The following is a 20,404-nucleotide window of genomic DNA, read 5'->3' as shown; positions in this document are numbered from 1 at the left end:
TGTGCTCCCCCGCATATTGATGCGACTGAGGGCTACCCCCAACAGGACAACTGGTTTAACCCCTTATGAGTGGATGACCGGGAGGGCAATGCGCTTGCCAGAGGGCAGAGCCACCGGAAGTGAGGATATGGGACCCATCAGAGATAAAATTAAAAACGATATTAAGCAATTGGATGGACAGCTAAAGGAATTACAACAGGAAGTGAAGGACCAACAGGCTATCAGGGATTTAGAAGAGAGGACAAAAGGGGGACCCCCGTCACCACCGGCTGAGGTCGGAGACATGGTGTTTGTTCAAATCACCCCTAGCCAACCAGGTTTTGCCCCAAAATGGACTGGACCGTACGGAATTATTCACGTGCCTGCGTCGATATGAAGGGAAAAGCTAGGTGGAAACACTGGTCGCAACTGAAAAGGTATGATGTAAGTAAGAAAGACTAAATTACCAGGCAGCGGGGGGAAAACAGGCAACGAGCAGTCCGTACTGTGTTAGCCAAGTGGTTTAGGATTCATTCCCGATCTGGAGGACTGGCCATCTGAAAGACAAAAGGGGGAATCCTCAACTACGGGCAGGGTCACCGTGGGCTGTGCACAAGGAGGCACGTAAAGGAGAAAGCTGCCTCTTATATCCAACCTAAACCCTGGTGATCACCAGCAGTGTGCTTCATTACAGAAATAACAATAACCGGGTAACCTCCACGCCAAGATGGAAAAAAGCTGGGTGTCCATGATCATTACCAGGGCCCTGGCTATCGCAGCCACCGGCATACAGAATGTAAACCGTGAAGCAGTGGCCGGTATGGGCTTATACTACAAGAATGTCAGCGACGGATATTGCGTGAAAGGTGTGAATGTCACAACGGAAAGGTCAATGCTCTTCAAGTGTGGCACCGGGCTTACGCAACTATCCATTGGAACGAGCGATGGTGAGAGCCTAGGGCAGAGCTCGCATTCGGGAACGGAACTCCGATGGAAAAATGAGGGTCCACTATGCTTCCAGATCAGCGATGGTTCGGACGGACCCTGGACATGTGCGAAGGGGGCACAGGTCCAGATACAGTGTGTGAGAGATTTTTCGCAATTTACCTTCACAAGGAGGACTTGGGAATGACAGATACCTGGCATTGGATCTTGAGGGCCAAACACGGAGAGTTGACTGCAACGGCGGATCCCCGGACCGACACCACCCCGCTATCACAGGACGCGACGACACCAAAGAGACTATCTTGCCCAGACATGACCCCTGGGCCACAGAATGGACTGCTACTGTATACGGACGGTGAACTCTTGTATGATAATTTTAAACATGAAATTGTACAAGTAATTGTGAACCTGGCAGGTATGCGACTGCCTGAGTATTGCAGTAACCAAGCACCTCTACGAAAACTATACAAATTACTGAGTAAGGCTGTGATTAATCAGGCGGCCGACGCCACGGGTGCCACTAGATTCAGGGGACATCCTGCTTTCCACCGCCAGAAGAGAGAGTTAGTGTGGAAGAATAAAATACATCTACAGGTCAACTAAGGGTTAAACAGTTAGCACCATCGTGGAATACTACAGCACTGTTCCCTCTCTCGTTAGCACCATCGTGGAATACTACAGCACTGTTCCCTCTCTCGTTAGCACCATCGTGGAATACTACAGCACTGTTCCCTCTCTCGTTAGCACCATCGTGGAATACTACAGCACTGTTCCCTCTTTTGTTCTAGCAGGTACACCTGCAGCTGCCAGCTAATTGAGCAGGAGGGGAGAAAGGGAGTGTCATGGGCAGGCTTCCTGGAGTCATTAAGACGGGGCTGGGATGTCTGCCCCCAACACAAGGAGACAGGATCAAGCAATGGTCATCTGTTCTCTAGAGTGTACACTGCCTAGCACTAAAGATAAGGTCAAGCATGGTTATCTATTCTCTGTCTCACTTTTTATTAGTACGTGAGCTTCCCCTAATATCCTGTATAGTCATAAACTTAGAATAGACTAATTGTGTGACAATGATTCTCAATGTAATTGATCATTGAAAGTTAGACAGTCTTATCACCTTCAAGCTCTTTGATATGTACAACCTCTACTATAAATATGTGTGTGCTCTGATGCTTCCTCAGAGTGTGCTTGTATGTTACTGGGCTCTCCGTGATATCACGATTAATAAAGGCTTCCGAGACAAACCTCCTGGGTCTGAGTGTTCACTCCGATTTCCGCGACAGTTAGTTAACAATGTACTGACAGGGGTGAACACAGGGACTTCCCTGGTAAACTCTCTCGACATTCAAGGAATCAACTCCGAGGTCACGAATCTTAAAGGGATCATGAGGCAGCTTGCTCATAAGAGTAGCGAGGGGTGGTGAAACGGCAGCGGCCCTAGGGGGCAAGAGTGTGGCATCTGTATTGGAAAGCGTACACGTTATAGAGACCCATGCTAAAGCCACCAGCCAATTAACAGAAAGGGAGGAACGACAAGAGGGCAGCACCTAAAAAAGCCAGCTTACGGCCAGTGGCTGATCGGGCAATTAAGACACAATCTGGGCCAGATCCAAAGGGGGGAGGTACCGGGCTGGATCAACAGTGCCCGGTTGTGGGGGATGGCCAAGAACCCAGGCATCATCGACGCATGTACATTGAAAGGAGTGACCAGGGTGTATGCGGTGATTCAGAAGTGCACCTCAAACCAAATGAACGTGATAGGTATGGGCAATCCCCTCAGTCACAGCAGACACGGGCCCACACCCTCAGTACCAAGTGGAGAACATTGGGTTAATCTGAGACAATGACTCCCTCCGGTACTACCCCATAGATATGCATGCCATACGCAAGAATGAGGGCATACACAGGGTATCACTGAGCGGGTGCAGGAGGAAAGGTAGCCTCAATTTGCTCCCATCCAGTTGGAACGGGGGTGGTGCTGGACAAATGTGGGTACAACCGAATGGAGGGTTGTATATTAGAAATTACCCACAGAGGAAACCATCACACCCGCTCAGGATACAAGGGAACCCCGGCTCCCAGTTACTATCAGACACAGCGTGAATAATGTACGTCCAACAAAGGGGTCAGGTCTCAGTCAACGCCTCCGACACACTCCACCATACCCTGGAACACTATGACGAACCTAAGCAGGCCCCAATTCCCCACCTTCCCAAAAGTCTGACAAAGTTTGAAGGTGACTTATGAAAGGTGAGGAATCAGCATTACGTGTTACAGGCGGTGTTTAAAAGGCTAATCAATGATACGGAAGAGCACTTGAGAGATCAAGGGGAATGTCCCCCCACCCACTCAGGGAATGGCTCAGGGAATCCCCCCCCCCACCACACATGTAGCTCTCAGCGATTGCGAGCGAGCATCACGCTGCCCGGGCCTTAATTGGCCCACCCACATAAAATGGCAACTCGCCCCCGATTGGGGGCGTCAATTGGGTTCACGCCGGCCCCTGCACAACTCCCCCCCCCCCGATGGGGGGAAGATTCAGCCCATGAATATATTTCAATCTGCGTCACTCGGCAGTGAGAGAAAAGCTGAAAGGATCAATGATATCCTCAGGCTCGGTGTTCATACTTGAATTGTTGGCCTTTGTGTCATCGCATATCACATTTGGACAAAATGCTTTATAGTAAGGTTGATATAAATTGGAACTATTTCTTCCCTTCTATCACTTTACAGATAAACTGCTTTATGCAATGTGCTGCTGACAGTGGAGAATGGCCTTGGCTGACCTCTTTCTCCGGACATGCTTATTCGTACTGTCCACTTTAACAGGCTTCTCGTGGAACCCGCTCAACAGCTACCACCCAGCAAAATAGATGTGGCTGACTTCTTACCTTCCCACTAACTTCCTCATTTTTAAATTAATCCACTGGCCGTCGACATTTTGTTCAAATCGATGGGATTTTACTTTGTCCGAAAGCCTTGCAGATCCGACTAATAATAATGGATCTTTCTGATGGTGATCAGAGAAACAATGAGCGGGACATCCATCGATGTTTGTCCCCCTGTTGGAGCCACTGTCCTGGGTCATGGGAGAAACTCCGTTTCCTGACCACTGTTTCCATCCCTGGCATCTGTCGAAATCTGAGCTCCTTTATTGACAAGAAATCTTGACCCCAAGATGAGCTTCTGAACACTGAGCTGGACCCGGATTTTCCTCCACTCGTTTCTTTCCGCCCACCCAGCCTTTTTCCAGCTCCCACAAACTCTAATTTTCCTAATGACGGTTTTCCTTTCATTCCCCAATAGCTTGTGACTCCAGCCCCCTCCCCGCCGCCGCCGCCCACCGACTTGCTCCCCCCCCTCCCCCACCCCCCAGTCTCCCGCCCCGGAGTTCTCTCTCCCCCCCCACCACACCCCCGTCTTCCCCTCCGAGCTCTCTTCCCCCAACCCCGAGCTCCCCTTCCCAGCCCCCTGCGCTCCCTCTCTCCCTCCACCCCCCAGAGTTCTCCTCCCCCCCCGCGCCGAGCTCTCTCTCCCCCCCGCCAACCACACCCCCCCCCGAGCTCCCCTTCCCCCCGCCCCACCCAAGATCCCCTCCCCTCCACCCGAGCTCCCCTCCTCCCACACCCCCCAACAAGCTCCCCTCTTCCCACAACCCCCCGAGCTCTCCACCCCCCCGCCCCCTTCCCCCCGAGCTCACTCTCTCTCCTCCCCCCGCAGAGCTCTCTCTCCCCCTCCGAGCTCCCCTTCCCCCCCCAGCTCTCCTCCTCCCCCTACCCCCTGAGCTCCCCCTCCTCCCCTCCACCTCTCCCCCGAGCTCTCCCCTCCCCCGCTCCCTCCTCCCCCCCAGCACTTCGCCACGCCCCCCCGAGCTCCCCTCCTCCCTCCCAGCTCCCCTCCTCCCCCTCCAGCTGTACCCCCCACCCGAGCTCCCCTTCTCCCCCCCCAGCTCTCTTCCCCCCCCCCAGCTCTCTTCCCCCCCCCCAGCTCTCTTCCCCCCACACCCCGAGTTCTCTCTCTCCCCCCACCCCCACCCCGAGTTCTCTCTCTCCCCCCACCCCCACCCCGAGTTCTCTCTCTCTTCCCCCCCTCCCCCCGAGTTCTCTCACTCTTCCCCCCCCTCCCCCCGAGTTCTCTCTCTCTTCCCCCCCCTCCCCGAGTTCTCTCTCTCTCCCCCCCAACCCCCGAGTTCTCTCCCCTCCCCCCCCACTCCCCCGAGTTCTCTCCCCTCCCCCCCCACTCCCCCGAGTTCTCTCTCTCTCCCCCCCAACCCCCGAGTTCTCTCCCCTCCCCCCCCACTCCCCCGAGTTCTCTCCCCTCCCCCCCCACTCCCCCGAGTTCTCTCCCCTCCCCCCCCACTGCCCCGAGTTCTCTCCCCTCCCCCCCCACTCCCCTGAGTTCGCTCCCCTCCCCCCCCCCCGAGTTCTCTCCCCTCCCCCCCCACCCCCCCGAGTTCTCTCCCCTCCCCCCCCACCCCCCCGAGTTCTCTCCCCTCCCCCCCCCCACCCCCCCGAGTTCTCTCCGCCCCCCCACCCCCCTCCGAGTTCTCTCCGCTCCTCCGCTATTTCTATATTTTGCCCTCGGTCCTTTTCTCTCCCGTTTGATTCTCGATCGCCGCGTGCGCCATTCAGTTTACCGCCAAAACCAACCGCCGCCTCCCGATCCCCGGCAACGGCCGCGTGACCCGGCTCAAACCTCGCGAGAGGGCCCCGGAGCGGCATCACGTGACAATGGGTATTTAAGGCGCCGCCGGAGCCCCTGTCTCTCCAGCGGGCAGGGTTTGGGAATTTATGTCTTTGGGAACTCTCATTGGGGGGAAACTCTCAGGGAGGGAAAAACGGGCCGAATGGGCTTTAGTCCGATGAGGCTGTGTGGAGAGCTCGGGCTCGGCCACTGACATTAACACTCGATGTCCGGCTCTCTCCGCTCTTTCCAAAGCTTCTTGTGACATTCAGGCTTTTTCTTCTCTTTCCATCCGGATGAAGCAAATGTGGCTGCAACAAAACAAGGCCAATGCGGTCAGACATTGTGGAGAATGTACTGCCTGGAAAGATGCTGGAAGCCCATGCAATGATTTCCCTAAAGGAATTGGACATCAGCTTGAATTGGAACAATGGCTGGGGTTGGGGGGAGAGCAGAGGAATGGGATCAATTGGATCTTTTAAAGAGCCAGCACAGCCTCAATGGTCGAATAGCTGCCTTTTTTAATGTATGATTTTAGACACTGAAGAATCAATGGGAATCTGCATTGGTGCAAGAATTCATCACATTAATCCTCATTAATTTAGCATTTAATTAGTTCCCTGATTCAAGAAGCTGCTGATCATTTCCAGAGAGTATTTATATTTTCCTGATGCTCTGGACATTGGTGAGAAGTTGTGTAAACATCAACAGCTTGTGTTTTTGTGCAGGCTCTCCCCATAAAAGGATGCCCCAAACTGCTGAATTGTTTAAGTGCTGTCACTTATTGTAAAGAGTCAACACTAAAATGGAGGCCCTTTGGCAAAACTGTTCACTGATTTTAAACTCCTCAGGAGTTCCCTCCCACTCTGAACTGTTTCCACCTGCCTGTATTTCTCTATTCCCCTCAGGCTCCCCTTAAATGTTTGCAATCTGTTCTACTACTCTGTGGTAGTAAGTTTCATCAGAGTATGCAAGTATTTTCTCTTTAAAATCTTGATTTGATTTTAGTGGTTCTTGTATTCATTTAAGCAAATGTGGGACCCCTTTCCCTCAGCAGACTGTCACTGACAGCAATGAGTGTTCATCTGTCCTTGTCGTGTAATTGATCTCCCTATATTTTCTGAACATCAACTTGAATAGGCAAACAAAGCACCCCTCTCAACATCTTTTGCTTTTGGGGGATTTCTGATAGTACGGTGGACACGTGTTGGGGAGTAAGAAGCTGGGGGAAGTCTGGAGGGTATTAAATAATAAAAAGGTACATGTCTTTATTACATCATCTGATTTCTGGATTGTTTAAAAGAATGCAGTCTATTGCATTGAGCTAAAATGAATTGGTGCCAATATTCTACTCTTATTAGGAAGTGAAAACAATTTGGGTACAGTTTCCAGAGATGCTCAACTTGATTTCCAAACCATTAGTATTTTGGCTGTCAACACTGGCAGGGCACCTACAATCATGGCCCTTAAGGGTGTCAAAAATCAATTTCCAGACTTTGTAAACAAACATCCAGCTCTTGGTGCATGAATGGTTTCTTCAGAAGAGCCATTGCAAATCGTTGTAAAGCCTTTTTTATGGTGAAGGAGGGGCAACAAAAGAGAAGGGGCAGCATAGGACGTGAACATGTCCCAACACCGTGCCCTACCCTGCATAGAATGCAATGTACAGGTAACAAAATCACAAGGGCCTTGGTGAGATGTGCATTAGAATTGTATACCTCAACATAGGGGGTATATGTCATCTCTGCCACCTACTGCATGAAGACCAGCAGCTTATCACCTGTCCAGTTTGAAGGTGTTGACCAAAGTACGTTTATAGCACAGACTCTGAAATGGGGGGGCCTCTGGGACATCTCTGTAATGCCTGAGTCTGTGGGACAGGAGAGCAGGGAAACTGGTCACATTTGTCACCTCAGCAAAGTGGTAGCAAGATGTGGCCATTCAGTCTCACGAGGTCACTGGCTTACTTATGGTCCAGGCTACGTAACTAATGCCATCAATGTTGTGTTTCATTCTCAAATAGAAAAGCACCTCCAAAGGACTTTTACACCCAGAATATACATTGTGCGTGACAACACATGAGGTTTCGGTCAATGTGAAGGATGCTGGAAATTATGATGTGTTCCTTCCAAATTTCTCTTGATCTCATCTTCAAAACAAAATCATTTCAATGGATGGCTTGTGGTTGACCTAAGTTTAGCTCCTCTGCCATGGCTCTGACCTCCAGATGAGTGCTCCAAATGTTACCTGAGGTGTGCCAGTGACAAATTGTGTGTGTGCCTCTACAACAGGATTGGTCATTTACAGATTCTTTGGGATTTTAAAGGGGCCACTTTTGCTGCCTACACTAACCTGTAGAGGCTCTGCAGTATCTTTAGTTTGTGAATATGGGGATATTTGAAACCTACCGCATGCAGTACAAATTCATCATGCCAAAAAAAGGCCTGAGCTGCTTCATTTGAAGTGCTCGGTAGAACGCAGTTTACCTTGTTGTAGAAGGTGTTGAGCTTCTTGTGTTGTTGGAGCTGCACTCGTCCAGCCAAGTGGAGAGCATTTCATCACACTCCTGACTGGTGTCACAGAATTCCCTACACCCATTAGCAATAATGCCGGTAGTTGCAAACGTGTTACAAGAAATTAACAGCGAGTTGTCAACCCCCTGATCTTTCCTTCTAGTAGTTGACCCAGGCTGCTTGGCTAAGCACTTTTATTTTTATTTATTTATTTTTTTGCAACAATTTTTATACCATTGGATGGGCAGGATATTCCATTGACAAGGTCATTTTTAAAAAAATTCATTTATGGGATGTGGGCTTCGCTGGCTGGGCCAGCATTTATTGCCCATCCCTGAAGGAGGAGGAGGAGGAGGTGGTGGTGGTGGTGAGCTACCTTCTTGAACCACTGCAGTCCATGTGGTGAAGGTGTACCCATAGTGCTGTTAGGAAGGGAGTTCCAGGATTTTGACCCAGCTATGGTGAAGGAATAGCAATATATTTCCAAGCCAGGATAGTGAGTGGTTTGGAAGGGAACTTCTACGTGGTGGTTTTCTCATGTATCTGCTGCCCTTGTCCTTCAAGATGGTAGTAGTCGTGGGTTTGGAAGGTGCTGTCGAAGGAGCCTTGGCGAATTCCTGCAATGCATCTTGTAGATGGTACACGTTGCTACTGTGTGTTGATGGTTGAGGGAATGAATGTTTGTGGACAAGTGTAGCTTAAGCTCGATAGGACAACGTGCTCCTTCAGAGATCCAGCACTGATCTGATGGGTAGAATGTCCTCCAGTGCTGTAACCAATGATATTAGATACTCTGTCCATATCCTAGGCTTTCCCTGTCTATCATCCCAGCTGTGTATGATCTGATGGTGTTCCCTTCACAAGCCCCTGTCGAGGTGCTATGTGTTTGCCTTATTTCAATATTAACTGTGTGCAGTCTCTTTGACCTTATACTGTGACTGAGTGCTTGAGAAAGCAGTTCATACATCACCTTCCTCCCTCTTGAGACTTTGGCCTGCTCTGCAGAGCTCTTTCCATATCCAGAGTATTGATCTCAGTCAGACCTCCCACTCATACCATGCTAACTGGCACTAAGTCTCACTTTCTTATGCTGTGCTCAGCACTAAATTTCTTGGCGTTGTGGGTGTGTTTTCCATAGCCTGGCTCTTTCTTTTCCCAGGAAGCCTTCGTAAACGGCCTCAGCATACAATCTGGCAACGTGCTCTCTTTTCCCCAGCTGCTCTACAAAGGTGACAACTTTACACCCCTGGTGGCAGAAATGTTATTCTTGAATCTGCAGCCTTAGCTGAATGCAGCAATTTCTCAGTTGCAGGATGTACCTTTTTTTTTCCTGAGTGAGCTTGAGAATGAATGAAAATTTTTCAGAGCAAATGGATTTGCCATCCTCCTTCAAATTCCTCAGGAAGCGCACCCTTTTGTGAGCAGGGCTAGAAGGGGTGGAATGTACAGAAGAATGGGGAGAGAGCAGTCCCCTCGCGTGACTCAAGGGGTTCACACAGACTCGAGGGTCAAATGGCCTCCCTTTGCATTGTTACATTCCATGATGACTCCAAAGCAGGATGGTGTGTTACTCAGCAAGGCTTGCAGGCAATGCTATTGTGAACTGGGACAATCAAGATTGTCTGTCTGTACAATTTGTTGCAGCATCAACTACAGTTGTCATCTGAAGCTTCATATGGCAATGTTCATTTAGTGAAATGCTTCCTTAGAGTAGATCAGGCAGGCATCAATTTGCCCTAAAATCCTGGAGCTGTGTAAAGTCTGAACAAGTGCATGACCTAGATGTTAAGTGTTCTGAATGGGTGCATCACATTTACAACACTTGCATTTGGCAGGGCAGTGATGAGTTCATTTTTGTTTTAAAGAAAGGAAACATGGGCTAGGGCGAGTCCTGAGCTCTGGTAATTAGGACACAAGTGATGTGGTGGGCAGATGCTGATACTGGTCAGATGGAATATTGGAAGTGGAGATGGAGGTGAAATGGGTGCTGTGCCACCACCAATTTTAACATCATTTTAACTTCCCAGTGTTTAATGCAGTTTGTTCGTGTAATACAGGATTAAGTTTAAAAACAAACACTGGAATATGACCTTGGAAACTCAAAAAAAGCCCAAATTTTTAAAGAGCACTACTCTGGTTTGGTTTTCCCTTTTCTTTAACAGTAAGATATGGAGCTGTAACATGGGCCTTCTAAGCAGTGACTCTTGGCAGAATGTTTAGTGGCCAGTTTCTGCTGTGTGATTTCTAGCATTTCCAGCGACTTTCTGCCCTGGGGTTTCACCTCAGCATACGTATTGTGCACCTCTTGTGCACACTTCACAAGCTTGCTACTGCCAGGATTACTACTTTTGCTTTACTTTGCAAAGTAAGCTACACTTGACTGATCCTCTGCTCAGTGCTAATTTTGCTGTTTGGATGGCGCTGAATATGCTAAAGTTCATCCAGAGGCATCCAAGTCCATGATATTACCCTCGCTGCTTAAGCAACACTTGGCCATAGGCACATACCTGCTGCATAATCCATTTGGTCAGCATCAGCCCTGATAATTTTTGTGTGTTAAATAAACCAATATCATTAGAGGATGATGGTAATACTCAAAAGTATAGCACGCGTGCAATTTCCCTTGTTCTCCAGTCTGAAGTCGCTGGCCATTAGTGACTGATACTGATAAACATTTTGATTATTATCAATGACTCAGAATCCTTGCATTTGAAGAACACTCTTTTTTTTCAATTTGTGTGATTACGTCTAATAATGACCCTGGAACAAATTCCAGGCAGATTCTGTGAATCTGCTTTTACAAGCTCCGCTCCTTCTTCCAATCACAGCACCTCTTGCAGATGGAGAGCTTCAAATGCAAAGGGGAATGAGCTGGTTGAGTGGGTGAACCTGCTGAAAGTAATGTCTGGGAAGAGTGGAATCAGATTAAAGCTTAACTGTTTTTATTGTTAATTCAACAATTTACAGACTTTATTATATCCTTTGGGAGGAAGGGACTTGCCTGAAGGTGGCAGCTCCAAGTTTTACTTCGCAGACTTTTTTTGTACAATTATCACATGAGAGATCTGGATTTTGCTCATCGTGTCCAGAGGTGAAATGAGAACTAGCAGAATGTTGACTGAAGCTTTGCACTTTCACACCGATTTTAATTTGGCGGGGAGGTTTTCTTTCCGGGACAGAGATGAGCATTTTAGAAGATGCAGGCAGCAAATCAACTTGCAGATTCACACTGTCGGCATGAAGCTTAAATGACCAAATAGTGTCTATGGGGGAGAATTGTTGATACACGTACCTATAGGTCCTATAGGGTGTAATAGACAGAGATACCTTGATGTCAACTGACCCACAAGTTTCAGTTCCCAGCATGTGCACCTTTTGTATGGAAGCTCAGAGCTGGCAATGTGAATTCATAACTTGCACCTTTTATGGAGCCTGCTATTACATACTGACTCAGCTACAATTAACAATTAATGTTTTCAAAAGCACTTGAAGTTATTAAGCAATTAATTAATTAAGACATTAATTGCGTAAAAAGACAGACAATTAAGCACAGCTTGCTTTTGTGTCTGTCTGGGGGTTGAGTAACTGGAATTTTGATGTTGCTGAAATTGTCTGGAGTTGGATTCCAGACTTTGATTTTTCTTGCATCCCCTCCAAAACTTTCAAGAAAAGGATCATTAAAGGAAATTGCACGATGGTTCAAACCACAATGCAGGTGCTGTAGTGTCCGGACTGTCACATGACCGGCTGCGAGAGAAACACAGCTGGGAAGATGCTGGGTTAACAGCAGTGCAGTAATATTTTAACAGGAGCAATTACAGCACGAAGATATCGGGATTGGGAGGGTCCAAAATAACAGGCAACACTGAATTAACGCAAGAGTTATTTGAATTCATCTCTGAAAACAATACTGTTGTGACTTTCTTAATTCATTGGAGCACTTCTAATGCAGTAACTTTAAACTGGTGCTGAAAACTGACAGGTATGTTGGCTGTATATTTCTGCTCTGTTTCTCTGCAGCATCCTTCCTGCTGCACTAATACTGGTTTCAGGCTAGCTGAGCACTGATCAAACAATCAAACCATTACCAACTGAGGCAGGAGGGGATCTCCTAGAAAAGTTTCAGGTTCTCTTGACATATGAATGATTTCATATTTTGCAATTTACATTAACTAATGACGTGAATGTGTTCAATCCCAAGTACCAATACTTGATAGTAATGCAAAAGGGTTTCACCCTTACAGTAAACAGCTCTTAAACTGCTGTTGGAATTGATTTTTAGTTTCACCCTAGATGAAAGCCAATCCAGTAGATTCCAGATAAATTTTTCCATAAGCCCATTTTCATACTCATAGGTTGCTATATTATTCGATACGTAAACATTGCAAAGAATATGATCGAACCTCTCCAAAATATAGGATTGTGGGAGTGAACAAAGCATTTTGAGAAGCTCTTTGTCAGTATAAAAACTCGTGGTCTTAGATTGACAGGTGGCAATTAAACGGTGGAGTTATAATAGGCCCTGATATCTTGGAATGATTTAATAGTAAAAGACAGCCAAGAGTATAAACCGGTACCCAACACTTTCCCTTTCCATCCTCCTTTTTCACTGTCAGTGGTAAAGTAAGAGCTTTCAGCCCAGAGAGCAATTAGTGCAGAGGGATTACTGTACATTGAAAGACACGGCATGTCTAACCCAAGCAAACACTTTCAATGTTTCCTGTCATCCAGCCAGCAGTGATCTGCAGCTGGATATTATCATCTCCACACAGAATAGAATCATAGAAAGTTTATGGCACAAAGCGGCCACTTGGCCCATTGTGTCTGCTCGGGCTGAAAAACGAGCCACCCAGCCTAATCCCACTTTCCAGCATTTAGTCTGTAACCCTGCAGGTTCCGGCATTTTAAGGTGCATATCCAGACACGCTTTTAAATGAGTGTTTCTGCTTCTACTAATCTTCAAACTTCTTGATCATTCCCCCTACATTTACATCCAAATTATTAGATATACCTCAAAAAGCAGGGGATCTAATACACGTCAACCCACAAATGCAACTATTTATATGGAAGTATTTCTTCTAGAGCGGCTGAGGTGGGATGTGGTCGTGTTTTATGGAGAAGGTGATGGTTGGGACTGAGCACAAAAAGATCAGTTCTATTGATTTGAAATTTTCACTTGAAATAATAAAGTAATAACGAGCATCACTGCGGTCCTGCAGCTGAACCTTGTAGAGTTTAAAGACTTTCCATTCTGGAACTACCTCACTCATTAAAAATTGGTTCCAGTGTCATTATTAGACCTGCATGTTAAGGACTAGCTGACTACACCTTTTGTAGCCTTCATGTGTACTGTGTATGGAAAAGCCTCAAACCATCCTTGTTCCTGTGAAAGGTCTTTGCATTTTGGTGATGTTTCTTTAACAGGATGTGCACAGCAGCTTGACCAGCTCCAGCTCAAAGGATTTTCCCAGCAGTGGCTGCTCTCACTCCAGGCCTTTATCTGTACCTCAGATCAGCAGGAGCTGAATACAAGATTTGTGCCAGCAGGTACAGGCTAGGTTGGGAGTGGACAAAACTGCAGCATTTCAGGTTCTACTTGGAATTTACTCAGATATAAAGAGTCAAATGTTTCTCCTTTAGCAGCCACTACAAAAAGAGTACAGAGCACTGATCTATTACAGAGCATTGTAAACTGTGAGGAGGACAGTATAGAACTTCAAAAGAACATAGACAAGTTGGTAGAGTGGGCAGATAGGTGGCAGATGAAGCTCAATGCGGAGAAGTGTGAGGGGATGCACTTTGGTACAAAGAACATGGAGAGACAATATAAAATAAGGGGTACAATTCTTAAGGACGTGGCGGAGCAGAGGGATCGGGGTGTTTATGTGCATAGGTCATTGAAGGTGGCAGGACAGTGGTGCGAGCAGTTAGTAAAGCATGCAGTATCCTGGGCTTTATTAAGAGGAGCATAGAGTACAAGAGTGGAGAGGTTATGCTGAGCTCACATAAGATGCTATTTAGCCCTCAGCTGGAGTATTGTGTCCAGCTCTGGGCACCACACTATAGAACGGATGTGAACACATTGGAGAGAGTGCAGAAGAGGTTTACAAATATGTCTCCGGGGTAAGAAACTTCAGTTACGAAGATAGATTGGAAACGTTGGGACTGTTCTCCTTGGAGAAGAGAAGGCTAAGAGGAGATTTGATAGAGGTGTTCAAAATCATGAGGGGGCTGGATAGAGTAGATAGGAAGAATCTGTTCCCGCTCTGAAAAGGATCGAGACCGAGAGAGCACAGGTTTAAAGTGATTTACAAAAGAAGCAAACGTGATGTGAGAAAAATCTTTTTCACACAGCGAGTGGTTCGAGTATGGAATGCACTGCCTGGAAGTGTGGTGGAGGCAGGTTCAATCGAGGCATTCAAGAGGATTATCACTAGATGATTATTTGAATAGAAACAATGTGCAAGGGTAAGGGGAAAAGGGAGGAGAATGGTGCTAAGTCATAATGCTCATTCGGAGAGCTGGTGTAAATATGATGGGCCAAATGGTCTCCTTCTGAACCCTAACAATTCTGTGATTCTGTGACATTATCTGATTGGTTTTCCTTGTGGGAACTTTTATGTTTTTCATTCTAATGGTTCAGTTTCTGCTGTGTTTCTCAACCAAGAGGCAATCATTTCTATTCCTGCTCGCTACTGGATGGTGCAAAATACTTCAATCAATTAAATATTTTTGAAGTGCTGATATCTGTTGTGATGCTGGAAATGTGTCAGTTAATTTACTCACAGCAAAGTCCCACATACAGAAATGACATCATGACAAATAATGTTTTCAGTAATGTTGGTTGAAGGAGAAATATTGGCCAGGAGACCAGGGAGAATTCGGCCACTCTTTCTTGAATAGTGCCATGGAATATTTTGCATCCAGTTATGATGTTAGCTGGAATATCTGCTCAATTCTCTGGGGTGATACTAGATCTCACACAACCCTCTTCCCACAGAAAAACAGCAGTTTAGAGGTCTACTAATGGAAGTCAAATTACTTTTGGTTATTTTAATGGACTATCTCTTTAAATCTATGAGCAGTGGGCAGCCCAGCTCCACAAGCTTTTCACACACAATCTGGAAACAGGCTTTTTATTGGGGTGTGGGGAGCTGTGTAGCTGTTGGGATGAGGCTCTTTGTCAGAACACAGTACTCTCCAAACAAAGGGTCAAAGGGACTCGAAATGTTAGCTGTGTTTCTCTCTCCACAGATGCTGCTGGACCTGCTGAGCTTTTCCAGCATTTTTTGTTCTTGTTTCAGATTTCTATCTGCATCCAGCATCCATCAGCAGTATTTTGCATTTACTCTCTGATCAAATCATGAGTTGTCTGCAATTTTCCGTTTGAATGTCAGACCTGATCTGCAGGGTGTCTTTGTTTTCAATGTGTCTCACTTCTCACTTCCTTGCATGTCTGACCTATCCACATGTTCTTTGTTTTGCTAATGTCTTTAATTTCTTCAATGCTTCTTTCCATTGTTTCCATCTCACTCAACAATGCAGCAGTTTACATCACAGAAACGAGCTGAGATAATTTCACTTTGGGTACAATCGGGAAATTGCACGGGAAGAACACTTGAAATTGTGCAGGTTAGGTTAGGCTTCTGGCCACCAATTCATTTGGAAAATCATGAATGCAAAATCTCCCTGAACCAACGCAACAAGGCAGAATAATAAAAAGTAACTTTATTTTCTCTGTATTCCTTGATGCATTTGAATGGTAGGTGACAGATAATGTTTCAGTGATATATCTGAAACTGGTTTATTGTAATAAAATGAGAATTTGTAATCTGGGTGACCAGTTGTCCCTGAGTAAGCTGATTTAAAATGGCAGAAAAAAAATTATACTGAACCACTTAATTGTTTCATTGGGACACATCAGTAAGTTTCTTATTAAATTAAACAATTCTGATGCGACAAAAACTTTTAAAACATGCCGATGTCCACTACATGCTTTAACCTGGTCTTGCAGGGTATAGCAGAATGGTGCAACTCCCCTGTTTACGATGAGCAGATGTAACAGTCAACAGAACAATGTTTTTACAGCTGCCTGACCATGCTTTACATTTCTTCTGAAACTGCTCCTCATTAAGAGTTGCTTTTCTCACCTTCAATGTGCCATTTACATGTGGGTATTTGCGCTGAAGTTCAGCTCAGGGCCTTGCAATTTTTCTCCTGTGCAGCTAGGCCAGACACTGCCCCCTGTTGGATTTCTGTGCAACTGCAGGCACAACCACACTAAGGCAGTTGTCCACGTTAGAAAATAGGGTGACAGCACCTGTACCCCGCTTCACCCTGTTGGCTGCAGTTTCTTTTGCCTGTGCCAGCCTTCCTATCCTTTGTGCTGTACTCTCCTTCCCTCCACTTTCCTCAGCACAGCCTTAGCGAACCCAAGACCACGGCTCATTCTTCTAAACTCCAGAAAATATTGGCCACTCCATTCAATCTTTACTGAACCATTGTTGCATCCCTACTATGGAAAATATATCCTTCATTTGGTGAGGAGACCAAAACAATGGTACACAATACTCTGGGTATGATCTCGCCAAAGCTCCGTTTGTTGCAGCAAGAATTCATGTAAACACAAATAAGGATCCTCGGCTTTATAAATTGAGGCGTGGAGTCCAAAGGGAAGGAAGTTATGCCAAACCGTTATGATACACTGGTTAGGCTACAGCTGAAGGAACAGGAAGTGACGGAAGGTAAGAAATGCTTTATCTGATTGTGCTGTGCAGCAACACAAAGGTTGACAATTCTTCAGGTGTGAACCCTGGTGAGCACCACTGATCTTTTCCAACTATTAAACCACTGTCCAATAGCACAGAGTGAAATGTGCTCCTGTTACATTTTCCTGAAACTGAAGTCGGTTAAACACAGCAGCCCATGTTGAGCAATGTACATTGAGTTTGGCTGCTGGGTAGTGATGCAGCAATGATGTCATTAGCACAGTGACCTAAGACGCCCCAATGCTCAGGCCCAAGAATCCAGGCCCAAGTGTCACTCCGTGCTGAGATTCTACCTCTTCCCGGTGTTGGGAAGAATGGATATGGCTATGTTACCAGAGAACGCTCCATTCAGTTGGAACCTGCTGTATCACCTATCCCTTGTGGAACAGTTTATGCAGAAAAACCTGTTGACCACAAGTCCATCAGGCAGTGGGCTGCACATATTGTAATGTGGTCCTGCGGGAAAAGGAGATAGTGAATGCTGTCGGGTGGTTTCCTGAGCTGACTGTCAAAGTAATTTGGAAGAATGCCTCATCACCAAAACTTTCAAATTAGCATTAGGATGTAGCTTGGCTGATAGTGACAAAGGCCCTCCCCATCATGTGCATGACGGGTGTGGATACCTGCCTCATCAGCTTGGATCAGGAGAAGGCCTTTGACAGAATACCGCACACCTACATGGTGGAAGTGCTCTCCAAAATGGGGTTTGGGGAGGGAATTCGAAATTGGATCCAACTGCTCTACACTAACATCAGTAGCGCAGTCTCGATCAATGGGTGGGAATCAGATAGCTTTCCTATTAAATCTGGAGTCAGGCAGGGCTGCCCTCTCTCTACTGTCCTGTTTGTCTGTTGCATAGAACCCTTTACTGAGTCCATCAGGAAGGGTTCAGGCATAAGAGGAGTGACAATCCCAGGCAGTGGAGGCACTCAGGCCAAAGCCTCCCTGTACATGGACGATGTCACCGTCTTCTGCTCGGATCCGCTGTCGGTGCGCAGACTGATCCACATCTGCGACCAGTTGGAACTGGCCTCGGGAGCCAAGGTAAATCGTGGGAAGAGCGAGGCCATGTTCTCTGGGAACTGAGCTGACCGATCCTTTGTCCCCTTCACTGTCAGGGCTGACGGCCTGAAGGTGCAGGGGATATGGTTCGGAGGGAGCAGGGCATGCGTTAGAAACTGGAAGGAGCGAGTGTCTATGGTGAAAAGGAAACTGGGCATTTGGGAGCGACGCTCCCTCTCCATTGCGGGTAAGAACCTGGTCATCAGGTGTGAGGCACTCTCGCTGTTGCTGTAGGTGGCGCAGGTCTGGCCCATTCCAGACTCCTGCGCGATGGCGATCACTCGAGCCATCTTCCGCTTTATCTGGAGGTCAAAAATCGATCGTATCCGCAGGGACGCGATGTACAAGCCTCTAGATAAGGGGGAATAAAACATGCCCAACATCGCCCTCATACTGATGGCCACCTTTGTGTGTGGCTGCATCAAGCGGTGCGTAGACCCTCAGTACGCAAACACCAAGTGTCACTATGTGCTGAGGTTCTACCTGTCCCCGGTGTTGCGAAGGATGGGTCTGGCCACGCTGCCGCGGAACGCTCCAAGTAGTTGGACCGTGCCGTACCACCTGTCCCTCGTGGGAAAATTTATGCAGAGAAACACCTTTGACCACAAGTCCATCAGGCAGTGGTCGGCACGTAACGTCTTATAGTCCCTGCAGGGAAAAGAGAGGGTGGATCCTGTGGGATGGTACCCCGAGCAGACTGTCAAAGTCATTTGGCAGAATGCCTCATCGCCAGAACTTTCCAACAAGCACCAAGACGTAGCTTGGCTGGTGGTGAGAAAGGCCCTCCCCGTCAGATCCTTCCTACACGTCAGGAGTCTCACCCCCTCGGTACGTTGCCCTCGAGTTGGCTGTGGTGGGTATGAGACCGTTCTTCAACTCCTTGTAGATGGTGCCTTTGCAAAGAAGGTCTGGAGAGAGATGCAGTGGTTTCTGTCAAGGTTCATCCCGAGCAGTTCTGTGACACAGGACTCTGTGCTCTACGGGCTGTTCCCAGGGACGCACACCGAGACAAACATCAACTGCAGCTGGAGGATCATCAACTCGGTGAAAGACGCTCTTTGGTCTGCCCGAAACTTGTTGGTCTTCCAGCGCAAAGAGTTGTCTCCGACCGAGTGTTGCAGACTGGCACATTCCAAGGCCGAGGACTACGTGCTGAGGGACGCACTAAAGCTTGGGGCAGCCGCCGCAAAGGCGCAATGGGGAAGGGTCGCTGCCTAAGACCTTTCTGCCACAGCGCACCGAGGGACTGGGAACTGTTTAAAGCCCCTCGGGCTGTACAGCTCAAAATGAATGTCTGCAAAAGATAGTAATATTGTTTGTACTGATGCACCTGGTGATACATGTTGTAAAAGTTGAACCGGATTGTACCTTTGTAACGGTGTTTTTGAAATGGTTTGGAATGTGGTTGAAGACATTTTATGAATAAAGTATATTTTTGCAAAAAAAAAGGTTCTCCCAGGACGAGGCTAGCCCATTGCACTTCGGGTGTGCTAACGCCTGCGATGTCCCCAAATGCGGGATACTCGACTGCAAAATTTGTGGTATTGGGGGACTGCGTTCGCGCTCTCCCCTATTCACAATTCAAAGAATGGATTTCATCATATCTTTCATTTTGTGTTCTATTTCCTGTCAGCAACATTTTCTGACAAAAGAAATATATAACCCCCAATGTGTGCTCTTCAAAATCTATACTGGACTGGTTATTTAGTTTTTTCTTTCCTCCTCGCAAATATTATCCAACCCCCATTCTTTTCCTCCCTGTCATTATCAGCCGACAATTATTCCATCTCTGCATCATTTTCGCCAGACTGTTTGTTTTGTGGCTGCCAAATTACTCGCGCCATTTTTAACCCCACGTTTGCCCACTCAAAAATCTCTCTCAAACAACCCCCATCTAACACCCAACCCACCATCACAACAGTCCCCACACTCCCAGCACCGCCCCACCCCCTATCTCTCTGGACGTCTGTATAAATACAAACTCATATCAGTCAGCTATTAACTCATATGCATTCACCATTTTAAACATGTAGCAGCGACCCCTCACTATTTCAAACATGAACAAGCACCCTGTCCCCATGTTCATTCAAATTACCCCCCTCCGAAACGAACAGCAGCCTCCCACCTCCTCTGTATAATCTCCCCCTTAATCAGCCCCCTGTGTAACTCCTACCTTCTGAAACTCCTGCCTCCTCTCCCCATGTGTAAAGTCTTTCCCTGCCCCTTCTGCAGCTCACTTCCCCTGCTGTGGGTCCATCAATTCACCTGTGATTATTCCTTGAAGGCTTAAATAGCGCAAAGCGAAGAAATAAACAGAAAGAAAACTGGAGAAAGACAGATAGAAACCTAAACCCTCAGTAAAATGACCACCGGGAATCCCGTTTAACCGTCAGAATGATCGCACAGCCCAAATTACACGCATTATCCCTGAATTATAACAAGATTTTAGGCAGCTTC

General features: G+C 47.2%; 1 pseudogene; it reads left to right on the top strand.

The window, feature by feature from the left end:
* The first annotated feature begins 19,376 nt into the window (after window positions 1-19,376).
* LOC144669807 (U1 spliceosomal RNA) lies at window positions 19,377-19,520 on the top strand (annotated as a pseudogene).
* Window positions 19,521-20,404: the final 884 nt, after the last annotated feature.

This window comes from Cetorhinus maximus, chromosome 29 (genome assembly GCF_964194155.1).
Source record: "Cetorhinus maximus chromosome 29, sCetMax3.hap1.1, whole genome shotgun sequence".
NCBI classification, from domain to species: domain Eukaryota; kingdom Metazoa; phylum Chordata; class Chondrichthyes; order Lamniformes; family Cetorhinidae; genus Cetorhinus; species Cetorhinus maximus.
This window is presented reverse-complemented; position numbering and strand designations above follow the sequence as displayed.